The sequence below is a fragment of the Gallus gallus genome, chromosome Z, assembly GCF_016699485.2.
Source record: "Gallus gallus isolate bGalGal1 chromosome Z, bGalGal1.mat.broiler.GRCg7b, whole genome shotgun sequence".
NCBI lineage: Eukaryota > Metazoa > Chordata > Aves > Galliformes > Phasianidae > Gallus > Gallus gallus.
The window spans coordinates 12,359,339-12,373,330 of NC_052572.1; positions in this window are offsets into that span (position 1 = coordinate 12,359,339).

Sequence of the window (13,992 nt, forward strand, 5' to 3'; positions counted from 1 at the left end):
AAATGTTCCTGAAATATTTGCCTAACCAACCCATAATGGTAGAATTGGTCACTGGAAATAAATTTTCTTTTCCACTTAGAGTTATAAAATTGCTTTTAAAATTCTGAGAATTAGACACAATTTTTATACTACTTACAAAAAATGGCCCTTAATCCATTATTTAATTTTAACACTCAGCAAACACATTTACAAATTCCAAAGGCTGTAACTTCTAAATAAATTCAGTTTAATTATTTCCAAAAACTACATTATCTTTTAATATAAACTTAAATATTGTATTGAAAACCTTAAGTAATTGCATCTTCAGCTGATTGCATAATGGATTTATGATACAATTTATGTGATGCTTGCTCCTAACAACTGCCTCCTCAACAAGGATTCATTTTGCTCTCCTTATATTGCATAGAACTATTGTTTGGTACAACTTGGTTCCCCATCCAGTACAGAAGGAGACAAAACTTTCATTTTGATTTTGCATAATTATAGACAAGGAATTGCTAAGTAAAGAGTATTGATCTGACAGAGGCTTACAGCAGCAACCACTGTTTTCAAGCAATTTCAGTATGTGGACTTATTCTAGACTAATAGACTACCGTATTGGGTATTGCATGCAGCTTGTTTTTCTGTCCTTTATTTCTTTCACTTAAACTAATGGGATTTTTTTTTTAATCTGCTGCATTAAATGCCATTCTTCAGCCTTAATTGAACCAATCAACTAACAGGTTTTTCTTCCATATTAGTAGACAAATCCAGATGTGACCTAGGCTGTGACACTTCTCAGCCTGCGTGTGTGTATATGCTGCTTAGAATCTGCAGCTGTTTTGATTCCTATTGTTTGTAGATGTTGCTGTTTAACCTAGCAGGCAGCTCAGCACAACACAGTTATTCGCTCACTGTCCCCAGCCAGGATATAGAACAGAATCAGAACGGTAAAACTAAGAGAATCCCTGGGCTGAGATAAAGACAGTTCACCAGGTAAAGCAGAAACCCTGAGAACAAGCAAAGCACAGAGAGGAATTCACTGGCTGCTTCCCATCAGCAATCAGGTGTTCAGCCACTACCAGGACAGCAGGGCTTGGTGCGCATAGTGGTGTGTCAGGAGAAAAACGCCATCACTCCAATACCTAACCTTCCTTCTTCTTTACCCAAGCATTGTTCAGTGTGATACTGTGACCTCTTGGTCCATTTCAGGTCAGTGATCCTGGTTCTGATGCTCTTAGCTCCTTCTGCACTCCCAGCCCCTCACTGTCAGAGGAATGTGAGAAGCTGAAAGATCCCCGGCTCTGTGTAAGCACTGCACACCAACAAGACATCGTGGTGTGATCAACTGCAGTCTCAGTTGATCACACCAAAATCACACCTGAATTCAAAATGTGGCACCATATCATCTACTAGGAAGAAAACTTACTATACTCTAGCCAAAAACAGGACAGTAATACACCTTTATGTCTAAGCAGTCTCTGAAAATGTATGTAGTCATGGTTTGTACAGAATGCAGCTGCCACATCAGCTTGTTGGCCTGGTGAGTCTGCTATCGCTTGACAGCACGCATTACCAGTACATAAATGGATATACATACATACCACTTACCTTGTCACAAATAGAGCATTAATTATTTAGTTCTCCCATTAAAAATGTCTGCCGTTACTTAGAGTTATTATACTGGGCTGGGCTCATTTGCTTGGAAGGCAAAGGAAAATCATTAGGAGTTCAAAGAGCTGACCGTTTTTCTGAAAGTCAGTCCACACTCGTGGACCACATTTATGCCTAATGTGCCTGACTCCTTAATATAGCATGAGTATATTTATAATGGCATAATTATTTAGATACGATATTAAAATTCATACAGACATATCAATTTAATTAAAACTGCATTGAAATGCTAGCTGTTAACATGAAGCAGAGCAAGAAGAAAATGCACAGGCAATGGAAGCAGGGACAGGTAACCTGGAAGGAATGTAAGCATGTTGTTAGGCTGTGTAGGGATGGGGCCAGGAATGCCAAGGCCCAACTGGAATTGGACTTGGCAATGGGTGCAGAGATAGATAAGAAAGTCTTCTATCGGTACATCAACTGGAAAAGGAAAGGCCAAGAGGCCTACCCTCTCAGTGAGCAATACCAGGAGGCTAGCAACAACGGACAAGGGGAAGGCTGAGGTACTCAACATTTTTTGCCTCAGTTTTCATTAGCAATTGCTCCACAAACAGGCTTCAAGAGAATGGTTCATTAGGTGGGAACTTGGGAAACAATGCCCCTCCTGCTGTAAGTGATCAGTCTCATGACCACCTAAGGAACCTGAATGTCCACAGGCCTATCAGTCTTGATGAGATACATCCCAGAGTCCTAAGGGAATTGGCTGATGTAGTCACCAAACCACTCTTGATTATATTTGAAAAGTCATGGTGGTCATGTGAAGTCCCTTTTGACTGGAAAAAAGGCAGTATGGCACCAATTTTTAGGAATAGAAAGGATGATGAAAGAAACTACTGATCTATTAGCCTCACTTCAGAGCCAGGGAATATCGTGGAGCAGATCCTCCTGGAAGCTATGCTAAGGCACTTGAAAGAGAGAGGGGTGATACGGCATAACCAGCACAACTTCACCAAAGGTAGGTCCAGTCTGACTAACCTTGCTGCTTTTTATGGTGTTGTAACTGAGTCAGTGGACAAGAGAAGAGCCACTAATGTTATGTACCTGGACTTCAGGATGGCCTTTGACATGATACCTCATAACTCCTTCTCTTCAACTTGGTAGGATATAGATTTGATGGTAGATCGTTCGATGGACAAGGAACTGGTTGCAAGATGGTACCCAGAGAATGGTGGCCAATGGCTCAATGACTGGATGGAGATTAGTGACAAGTGATGTCCCTTAGGGGTCAGTGCTCCTTAACATCTTCATCAATGACATTGACCGTGGAATCGAGTGCACTCTCAGCAACTTTGTGGATGACACCAAGCTGTGGACTGCAGCTGACATGCCCAAGGGATGAAATGCCATCCAGAGAGACTTGGACAGGCTTGAACAGGAGGCCCAGGTGAACCTCATAAGTTTCAACAAAGACATGTGCAAAGACACGTGCAAGATAAAATTTGTGCAGCAAGACAATACACGAGTAGTTGCACAGCATTACTACTTATGTGCTCAGAATTAAATATTTTCTGACATAAATTCTGGAAGGATTCCATACCTATTACTTTGGTCTGTGTAGGTAAAATGTGGGCAATAGTTAATAACATGTGATGTACTGTATAATGCAGAGATGGCATGTGAAACTTCCTATTTCCTAAAATAACAGTCTTGAAACCACAGAAGGCAAATGCACAGGAGAAATGGATGAGCTAATTGAAATGGCAGATTTACAGTGTAGGATGAAAAAGCAGGAAGAAACAAAAGGTACTGTTACTGTCTGAAAATAAAATCCTGAGGCCATGTTTGTATTTGCATGAGATAACAGACAACTATAAAATAAATAGCAAAGCCCTGACCTGCACTGAAAATGACTGTAAAGCGCAGTACTGTCACAGGTGTAGGGCTTGGCTCTGCTTTCCAAGCACAGTCTTATGTCCTGGTTGAGGCTTTCTGGGATATCTCCACATCAGCAGTGAGAGCAGAAGTTCCTGCTTCCTGACAGAGAGTTGCTCCGAGTGTAGGTAGGGATTTTTCTCTGGGTAATTCTTTTTTCTACAAGGTGAAAGAGGAAGTGGGAGGGAGCCGGAAAGTAGAAATCCAAGCACTGCCCGGAAGCCTGTTCCTAGGTCAGCTGCAGTCCTGGGCTTTTTATAGAGAAGGCATTACAATGATGGAATTGCGTAGGAAGATGGTTTAAAACATGAGAATGGCAGGAGCTTTCAGGGAAAGGAGGCAGTATGAAGCAGCTCACAGACCTCGAACGTGGCAATGTCCTATTCTACAAGCAATAGATTCTGTAGCACATTCAGTGTGGTTCTCAAGCATGCACATTGGCCTTTTGGTGTAGCGCTTTTCCAATCTCCTTTTATCCCTGTAAGTCTCCTGGGTCAATGCAGTAAAATGGCCCTGAGCAGGATATTAGGGGAGAGGAGCGATTTTCTCCCATATTATAGTTCATAATCACATTATGAACCTGTGAAGATGTTCTTTCTTTGTAAACAAATCTTATTCTTTATTGTCAGCACCAATACCATGAGCTGGAAAGAAATCCTGCAGTGTCATACTCAGTGCAGAGAGCTGCAGTTGGTCAGCACTGGTCCGGCTGCTGTCACCAGCACTTGTTTTCACATTAATTTCAGTGACTTTGCTAGCATTCCACCGATTAGATTTTAAAATACTCTCATGGATATGAATTCCATGTGTGCACAGTCTGGGTACAGTTTGTTTGTTTGTTTATGTTTTGATGGTTTGTCTTGGAGATTGTTATAGGGCAGGGCTGACATCCTTACCCCGTCAAAAGTGAAGGCAGATTGTGGCCTCACTGCAACAGTGCAAGGATCCCATTTAAAGCCTTCCCCTCAGCCAGAACAGGCAGCCAAATTACAGCATGGAATCTGACAGCAGCGACAGAGGTTGAAGGTTTTTTTCTTTTCTTTTTTCTTCTTTTTCTTCTTTTTCTCTCTCATCCTTCTTTTTTTTTATTTTTTATTTTTACTTTTTTTTTTTTTTTTTTTTTTTTTTAATACTAGCTTGAAAACACGCATACCCTACCCTATGGATTGAATGGGGAATTTATTTCACTGTTCTGCATTCAGGTTTCCAAAAAACTTGTATCTTAAGTCATTTGAATCACAAAGTTTTTTTCCTCTTTTGAAAGAACCTATACAAACACAGCAGGACCAATTGGAGTTAGGGAGTGATCCCTTTTTTTTTTTTTTTTTTTCCACACAGTACTCTGAACTTTCAAAACACTGAAGTTACCTCTAATATTATGAGCATTAACATTTCTTGTATCATCTTGGTGAGCATGGATACTACACGTATTTCAGGAATAACCATCTGCTGTACCAGACTTACCTCTACCCTTAGTGGCAGCTCTGTATCTCTTTGTAGGGTTGCAGTTGTTGAATTAGGAACCACAATCAAAGTCAACCCCAGTTAACTTTTAGGAGGAAGACCTTCCAAAGCCCTCTTAGGAATCTTTAACCTTGAGAATTAAGAGGGCTGCACAACAAAGTAAGTGGCATTATTACTGTCTCCCTGTCAAGGCTGTGGAGCAGAAAGAGTTCTTTGCTTCTCAGATTTCTGAGCAGAAGTTCTTCCATGGCTGGATCTGCTAATATTAAACACTTGCTTTCTCATTCAGGGTCCCTTTCAGATGAATAGTTGTTTCTCTTCCCAGGAGCATGCATTTTTACACCACTGTCTACATTGCTGCAGTAGTTTGTGACTATGCGCTCTATATGACAAACAGCTAATATCTGGATATTTAAGAACAATATATTTTCTAAGTATTCAACCACAGAAATTCATCAGCGATATGTTCTGTTTTTTGATGGAAGTGAAAGCAAACCCAGTGTGTTTTGTTGCTGTTATGAACCAGACCAGACAAAATTTGAACAATCCTTTCTTAAATAAAAACAGACTAATCACTTTATTCTGTCAGTGAAACTGTCCAATTATTCCATTTCCATCTGCCCTATCAACACCAACACAGTATACACCATTCGTGATTATTTCTATTAGCTGTGTTGACTAACTAACATGTCTAAAATCTTCAATCCTCTCTACTAGTAAATGCTGTTGAAAAATAATCTCCATTATTAACATCTTGGATTACTGTCATGTAATTTAGTGTAAAGCACATCTCATCTTTGAGGGAGAAAGTTCACATGTTGGAGTTCCAAATCTGACTATGGAATGGTCATAATTTTGTGCTAAACAGGTCAAAGCTCAGTTAGCTTTACATCATTTTAATTTCTGACTCTAAGCTTCAAAGTATGATTGTATTGTTTTTCAGTCTTCCATCTCAGTGACTGCAGCTCTAGTTTTGGTAATTAGGCAGATGTGAAAAGCAACAGGAATTTGGAAGGCACTGAAGACAGCCAGAATATGCAGACATTTCTGGAAATGGATGCAAGTGAAGCACGATGCTAGACTATAAAACCCAACTGACCTTATTGCCATTCACTCTTTCTTCCTCATTTAAGCAGACCATAAATTAACAGAAGCCCAAAGCCCGAGTCTATATATTCCAATTTATTTTAATTTGCAGACAGGATCAAATGCAAAGAACTTCAAAAATACACTGCATTTGGGTTTAAATTTCCACTGTTTGTTGGTATTTGAAGAGAAGTCCAATTACTCCTTCTCTCTATCTGCATCGTTTTCTGCTAACATTCAGTATGACTTAACCTGGTATTGTGTCCACTTTCACCAGGCATTTTTTGATGGAAACACATCTGGTTGAAACGTAGGTCAAATAAAATCTGAAATATTGAGACGCAAACTCCATTATTTATTGTTTGCTCAGGTTATGCTGTGCCCTGAGAAGGCAGAGCAGGAGGCAATCCATCTTACTGCCTAAAAATCTGAGACTGGAATAGGAAGCAGTGAAAGAGCAGAATAGCAAAGCAGTGATATAATCTTTATCCTAATGATATAATTTTTTAGTACATAATTCTGGGTGGATTTTTGTTTCTACAACTTAAAAATCTGGTCAGCAAGGGTTAGGCACTGTTCATAACACTGATAAGCTCAATTTGAAAAGTTTACTTGCTTTTAAATATTGTTTTTAAATATGATGCTCTAAAAATATCTATTACTAAAATGCAGATATTTTAATGCCCAAATATACATTACCCTTTCTTTCTTGTTGTCTTTCTTCATTGTTCACTTCTGTTGCCTGATAGCAACGAACTGAATGTAGCTTTCTGTTCACAAGGTTCCTTCGTGCCTTCTAGTGCATTAACTTTATTCATCAGGTTGCCCAGTGCAACGTGATACCTTGGGACTCAAGGAAGTCTCAGATAATTTTTTTCTGCAGGGTCCCATTTCTTAAATCAAGACACATTCTCTCTGTTTTCATTTATTTATACTTTGAAATGCGAGCATCCACATTTAATACTCTGAGTGCATCTTCGTTGACCTCATCACAAAAGACATCACATAGTCACATAGTAGCATAGTAGAACTCTTGTTTCACACCTCTTGCCAATCCTGCGTATGTGTTGGTTAAAGAGAGACGGGTACTTCCCAGAAGAGACAGCTGAACATTCATACATTAGATAGCTGTATTTGAAAGTGAAATTAGAAATACAATGAACTTGCAAATATTAGAATGGAAGAAAATTATTTTAACTGGTGAAATAACAAAACTGAAGCACTATGGATTGTTGCCTCTTCCACTGATTCATGATATATTTTACATTTTTACAAATTTTTTACAATTTTCTTTCTAAAGCCAGGTCAAAGAATACAGCGGGCTTAGCTTATGCAATCAAAATGGCATATTAAGAGTAGCTTTTAAAAAAAGAAATACTCAGAAGCTGCAACTTGCATCTTGCATTTGTCCATATCCTCAGGAATATACCAGTACTGTGCAGAAATCAATCTCCAGGGAAGAGAAAGGGATCCCTCAGTTCAAATCATCATCTTTTCTGGCTCTTCAGAGGAAAAAAAAAATAAGGGGGGGGGGGGGGGGGGGGGGGGGGAAGGAAGGGGGAAAATCTGCTATCAACTGTACTACTACTTTTTTTTTTTTTTAAAGAAAAAGACAACTTTTGAGATTATACATGTTATAGACAATAGCATTATTACTCATCACCAAAACTAAAATCATGAAAAGAAGATAGGAAAATCCTGCCTACTGCCAAAACCTGTGTAGTAATGTGAATATACAGCAGTTCAGATTTGCTCCCCACATGTCCTAACAGTGCCTGAACACCTTCAGAGTAAAATACTTTCTCCTCATATGTAATCTAAATTTCACCTCTTTTAGTTTAAAACAGTTCCTCCTTGTACTGTAATGATTAGACCATGCAAAAAGTTACTATCCTCCCTGTTTATAAGCTCCCTTTAAACACTGTACGGCCTCAGTGAAGTCTCCCACAGCCTTCTCTTCTCCAGTCTGAAAAAGCCTGACTCCCTCAGTCTTTCTTTGCAGGAGAGGTGCTCCAGACCTCTGACCATTTTTGTGCCCCTCCTCTGGACTCACTCCAACAGCTCCAGGTATTTCCTGTGTTGGGGGCTTGTGGGCCTGGGTGCAGTACTGCAGATGGGGCCTCAGAAGGGCAGGACAGATGGGGACAATCCCTTCCCTTTGCCTGTTGGCCACCTGTCTTTTGATGTAGCCCAAGATACTTCTGGCCTTCTCTGCTGCAAGCGTTGGCTCATGTCCAGCTTTTCATTCACTAGAACCCCCACGTCCTTCTCTGTGGGGTTGCTGCCATGGAGTTCTTCCAGTCTATACTCATATCTAGGATTGCCTCAACCCAAGTGCAACACCCTGCACTTGGCCTTGTGGAACTTCATTAGGTACACATGGGCCTGCTTCTCAAGCTCATCCAAGTCCCTGGTTGCAGTGCAAGTGATTACAACATAAGGAAGCATTAATTCCTGAAGAAGGTCTTAATTACTGACTGAAGATCAAAGACACTCTTGTGAGGTCTGGAGCTGGAGGATGGCTTGTCATAGTATCTCTGGAATTCTTCCCATTGAGGGTGAGACCCTTTTTGGATGAAACATGTCAGCAGTAAATATAAGGTCAGATTCTTGTATTTCATATTTCTATAATTAGTTCTCTTTCAAATAAAAGTAAATGGCTCTAGCTACATTATACTTCCTGCTAATGTTGATAGACTTGATTCTGATTTCAAGAGGATATTTGTCTGAAGTTAAACATTGTGCAGTATATGTGCTGTTCCTCTAGTGTCAGTGTCTCATTTGTGCAGTTCTCCTCTGAAACAACTCAGTTCAACATTGCGCAGCTATAAATTAAACACAGAATGGTGCTTTTCCCACAGCACAGCACTGTCAGGCTGCTGGAGGAGTTAAATATATTGCCAGTCCCTAAAAACCATGTTGCACCGGTAAGGAAGTCTCTTTAATTTCACTGGAACATTTCTGAGAGCAAAGATATACCTTGTAATGAAATGTTGCTTTTTATCTATTTGTACAATCTATTCTGTTTAATAGCTATTTGCAGTTAAGAAAATATGTTTAGCTTTCTTGTATGTGTCAAAAAAAAAAAAAAATCACAGTATTTAATGGGACACATTTCTCTGTACTGGATCTCCTACCTTCTATGCTCTCTCTCTTTTTTTTTTTTTTTTATTCATGGATTGTGTTTGAGAAACTTTTGCTTATTTCTAGTCCTCCAGAGCCTGAAGCTGATTGCTTCTCCTTTTTCTTGTGAAAACAAATTTGTATATATTCACTGTTCACTGTTAACAGATGATAGTGTTTTATGTCATAGCAGTCATAGTTCAGAGTCTGGTCTCTGTCACCACAGATCCTCAAAGCCTTTTCTGACTTAGAATCACAGAATCATAAAATCACAGAATGTCTTGGGTAGGAAGGGACTTTATAGTCTTTATAGGTATAGGGACTACATAGGGACCATCCAGTTCCAACCCCCTGCCTTGGGCTGGTTGCCACCCATGATATTGGGCTTCCCAGGTTCCCGTCCAACCTAGCCTTGAATTTCTCCAGGGGTAGGTCATCTGCAGTTTTCTCAGCAGCCTGTGCCAGTGCCTCACTACCCTCAGAATAAGAAGTTTCTTCCTAAAATCTAACCTAAATTTCCTCTTTTTAAGTTTTAAAAACCATTCCCCTTGTCGTATCACTAGCAGACCGTGTAAAAGGTCAGTCTCTGTCCTGTTTATAAGCTCCCCTTAAGCACTGGAAGGCCATAAGGAAGTCTCTCTGGAACTTTCTCTTCTCCAGGCTGAACAGCCCTCTCAGCCTATTTTCATAGCAGAGGTGCTCCAGACCTCTGATCACCTTTGTGCCCTTTTCTGGACCCACATCTGCTGGTGGGTCCATTAGCAGCTTACGACTTTGCACAGCATGAGTGGAAAACACACTTAGACTCACACCTCCTTGCAAGTGTTAAAGCATTTCTCCACAGTAATGGCTTCCCCATCCAATTGGATGAGCTCACAGCACCATGTAGTGCTATCAGCTCTGGACAAAGAGCTCATTTTCAGCCCTCACAGGCTGTACATAGTGTGTGCACATTTAGGTAGCTGCACCAGGGTGTCAGTTACATGGCTACACATGCAGGCCAAGATTGGAAGCCTGACTGTGTGAGGTCAGATATTGTTCAGATCCCACTTTCCAGTTTTCTACCACTCCAAATAAAGGCCAGCCAGTGAAAGACACTCAGCCTTGGCTGCCTGCATCCCTCTAGTGATCTTTTCTGCTTTCATAGAAGCTCTAATTTGTTGTACTGAAGGGCTTCGAAGAATAGAACTTCTGGCCTCCCTTCTTGTGGGACAGAAGCAAGGCCCGTGTCTGCCAACTTTTATGGGACCTGGACTGCTTCTTATTCAAAGCTCATCACACTAGGCTTTCCTGCTTCAGCTGGAGTTCGTCAGTGTTGTAACTATAAAACTGTAGTCAGAGAATCACTGCATGGGAATGCCAAAAAAGAAAAGTATCTCTGCAAGATGCACCTTTGGCTGTACACACTTTGACTGCTGGGCATTGGTGGTGGACTCTGAATTGGTCTGGGCAAAAGTAAGAGAGAAGAAATGTCCATTACAGAGATTACAAGCCTTGTTTTTGTGAATAGGGTCAGAGTCCATTACTGCTACTTCACTTTGGGCCTTCACTTTACATAGGTACTGAGAAACTTATGGAGGCTGACATCACAGATCTGGGTCAGTGGGGCTGCACAAGAGACCTCAGGCTGGGGACTAGAGCAGAGTGAGGGGTAAAGAATTTCACTGTTTTATCTTCTTGTGTCAATCCTGACAGAGTAATGTCAATGAAAAGCTACAGTAAATCAATTAGCTTAATGATTGTGACATGGAACGGACTTTCCTGGGAGATATTCTAGATATATCTGTGTAGTAGATTAAACAGCGCTGGGCACTGGGTCCTGTGTTGTTAAATTACTAAAATGATACCAAGTTTGAATTTTGCCCAGGTTACCCCTTCCAAATGCTGTGTGGTTTGTGAGTTAGTACAAGAGCATAGTACAGTGAGCAGTTCGGTATCAATGTGGGTTTGATGGTATAGACTCGTATAATTTCATGACAGCCAGCCTTAGCTTAGAGCCTGGCACATTAAACTGCATATTTATGTAGTCCACATCAGAAGAAGTTCTGGTGGAGCTGTAGTCTGAGACCTAATACAAGTGTGCAGAGGGCACAGGAATACCTGGGGCATAACAAATGAGGAAGCGCTGAAGTGATTGAGTCATTGGATGTCTCTGAATTTTAGTTATCTACAGATATATAGATAGACCAATATGCAAATTGAAATGCAGAAGTAGTAATTCTTAATGTCATATGTGTATACACGTACATACATGAAGAATTTTTAAATAAGTTTTTCTCCCTTAGTGTTCTTCAAAATTCCCAAATGCTTGAGAAAGTGGAAGAACCATAGTTAAGATTTATTTTTATTGTAATCATCGAAAGCCAAAACTAACTTAGCAGAGGAAAGCTTAATGACCCTGTAGGGAGTCCTAGAATATTGTTTTATTTACTTTAGCAAATAATCCTTGCTGCAAACACGGAGTTTGCAGGCTGCACTGAACAAACATGGGGTAGCCCTGTGTGGTCATGAACGCATTCAGTGCAGAAAGGTAGTTAAGTTTTGTAGGTGATCTTTGGGAAACACTGAAGTTGTTAATTCCAAGTGGCTAGGGAACTAAATCTGTTTTATCTTAATGCTTCTGACCATTACTGAGAAATAAGCCACTTTCTTCCTGTTTTTAAGAGACACTAAAACTGTTTTGCACAACAAATTGTTCTGAGTTGAGGTAGTTGCCAGCCAGACGCAGGCATCATGTGAGGGGCTGAGAGCCCCAGGAATGTAACCCAATGGCTCTACAGTTGGAAACAGGAATAGCCTGCTCATGATGAGCAGGTGTGCAGTGACTGGGATGCAGCTGTTTCACACAAAATGTCCGTCTCTTAGAAACGTTACATCTTCCTTATTTCTCCTTTCAGTTTGATTTGTCTGTATTGGCTTTACTGCATGGGGAGTCCTAAGACAGTAAGCGTTCTTCTGTAAGTTAATTGCTATGACGCAAGTGAAAATTTTATTTGATCTCTATTTTGGATAATGAAGGCATCACCCAGACCCCAAACTATTTTTCCAAGCTATCACCCAGGACCTGTACCAGTAGCATGACCTGTAAGAATGCTTAATCCTAACCATTGCTAGTATGATCAGTCACTACAGAGCTTAGACAGTTTATGTAGATGTTTGGTGTCTCTGGATCCTAGCAAAATGGATCCCTTAAATCACACAAGCTCCTGTGTTCAGAGGTGCTTAAACAGTTGCCTCCCATTGATTTCTATCTTCTGCCATGAACATGCCATCCTGTTGAAAGGAAGGACCTCACTATGTGTATGCCTTTCTCTGGCTGAATACTAAGGTGTGCCTTGAACTACAGTTTTCAGCTCACTTTGAGATATCATTGGATTTGGGACTGTTCACAACAGCTGTATGGCAGATTTCTTGGACATAATTCCAACTAAAATAGCATTGCCTGCAAATTCTTGCATTCCCTTTAATCTGTATCATCCTATTCTGCTGAAAACCATCAGGGCCTCTCTCTGCATGACCACTCCTCTATGTTCAACTCCTCCAACCAAAGCTGTGCATTTAACTTTCTTTATGGACTGCGAGTGGGTTTCAACTACCCAAATGTGGCTACACCGTAGTGAGACATCCAGGCTTAGGTAGTAGTTAGGCTCCCTCTATAGTCAGTATCAGATACCTATCTTAGAAGGAAACAATTTTCTTTTAGAATTACCTGTCTGCCTACAGAGATGAGCAGCCCTCTATAAATACTGAAGATTTTATACAGCAGAAATACACATCTAGCTCATAATATAGTAGTATATACTGGTAGCTCACCAACCTAAAATATTAAGATACTAACTATAACTTTCAGCCTGCAATATCCTAAGAGGTACATGATCCTATTGACTTCTTTAGGATAGGAGGCAAAAATGCATTTCTCTGGTGTATGTCACTGTTATAACTGAGCTTTTTATAAAGATTAAAAAACAAACAAAAAATTATTTGGGGACAGGTTTATTTCAGGCACTGCAGGTTGGTTAAATCAGAATCATAGAATAGAATGGGTTGGAAGAAACATTAAAGATCATCCATTTTCAACAGTTACCACCCACCCGATCAGGCTGCCCAGGGCCTCATCCAACCTGGCCTTGTATGCCTCCAGGGATGGAGCATCCACAGCTTCTCTGGGCAACCTGTTTCAGTGCCTTATCACCCTCTGAGGGGAAAATTTCCAAACGTCTAATTTACATCTCATCTCTTATTTTAAAAATATTTTCCCTTGTCCTGTCAGTATCAGACTGTGTAAAAAGTTGGTCTCTGTCCTGCTTTTAAGTTCTCTTTAAGTGTTTGAAAGGCACAAATAGATCTCCCTGGAGACTACTCTTCTCCGGGCTGAACAAACCCAGCTCCTTCAGCCTTTCTTCGTAGGAGAGCTGCTCCAATCCTCTGATTATCTTTGTAGCCTTCCTTTGGACCCACACCAACAACTCTACATCTTTCTTGTGTTGGGGACCCCAGACCTGGACACAGTAATGCAGGTGGAGCCTCACAAGAGCAGTGCAAAGGGTGAAAATCACCTCCCTTGCCTGGCTGGTCACCCCTCTTTTGGTGTAACTGAAGACACAGCTGATATTCCAGGCTGCAAGTGCAAACTGCTGGCTCATATCCTGCTTTTCACTCACTAGAATCCCCAAGTCCTTCTCCATAGGGCTGCTCTCAAGGAATTCTCATTGAGAGAAAGTGTACAGGTTGAAGTCTATACACAAATCTGGAATTGCCCCAGAACAAGTTCAACACCTTGCTCTGGGCATTATT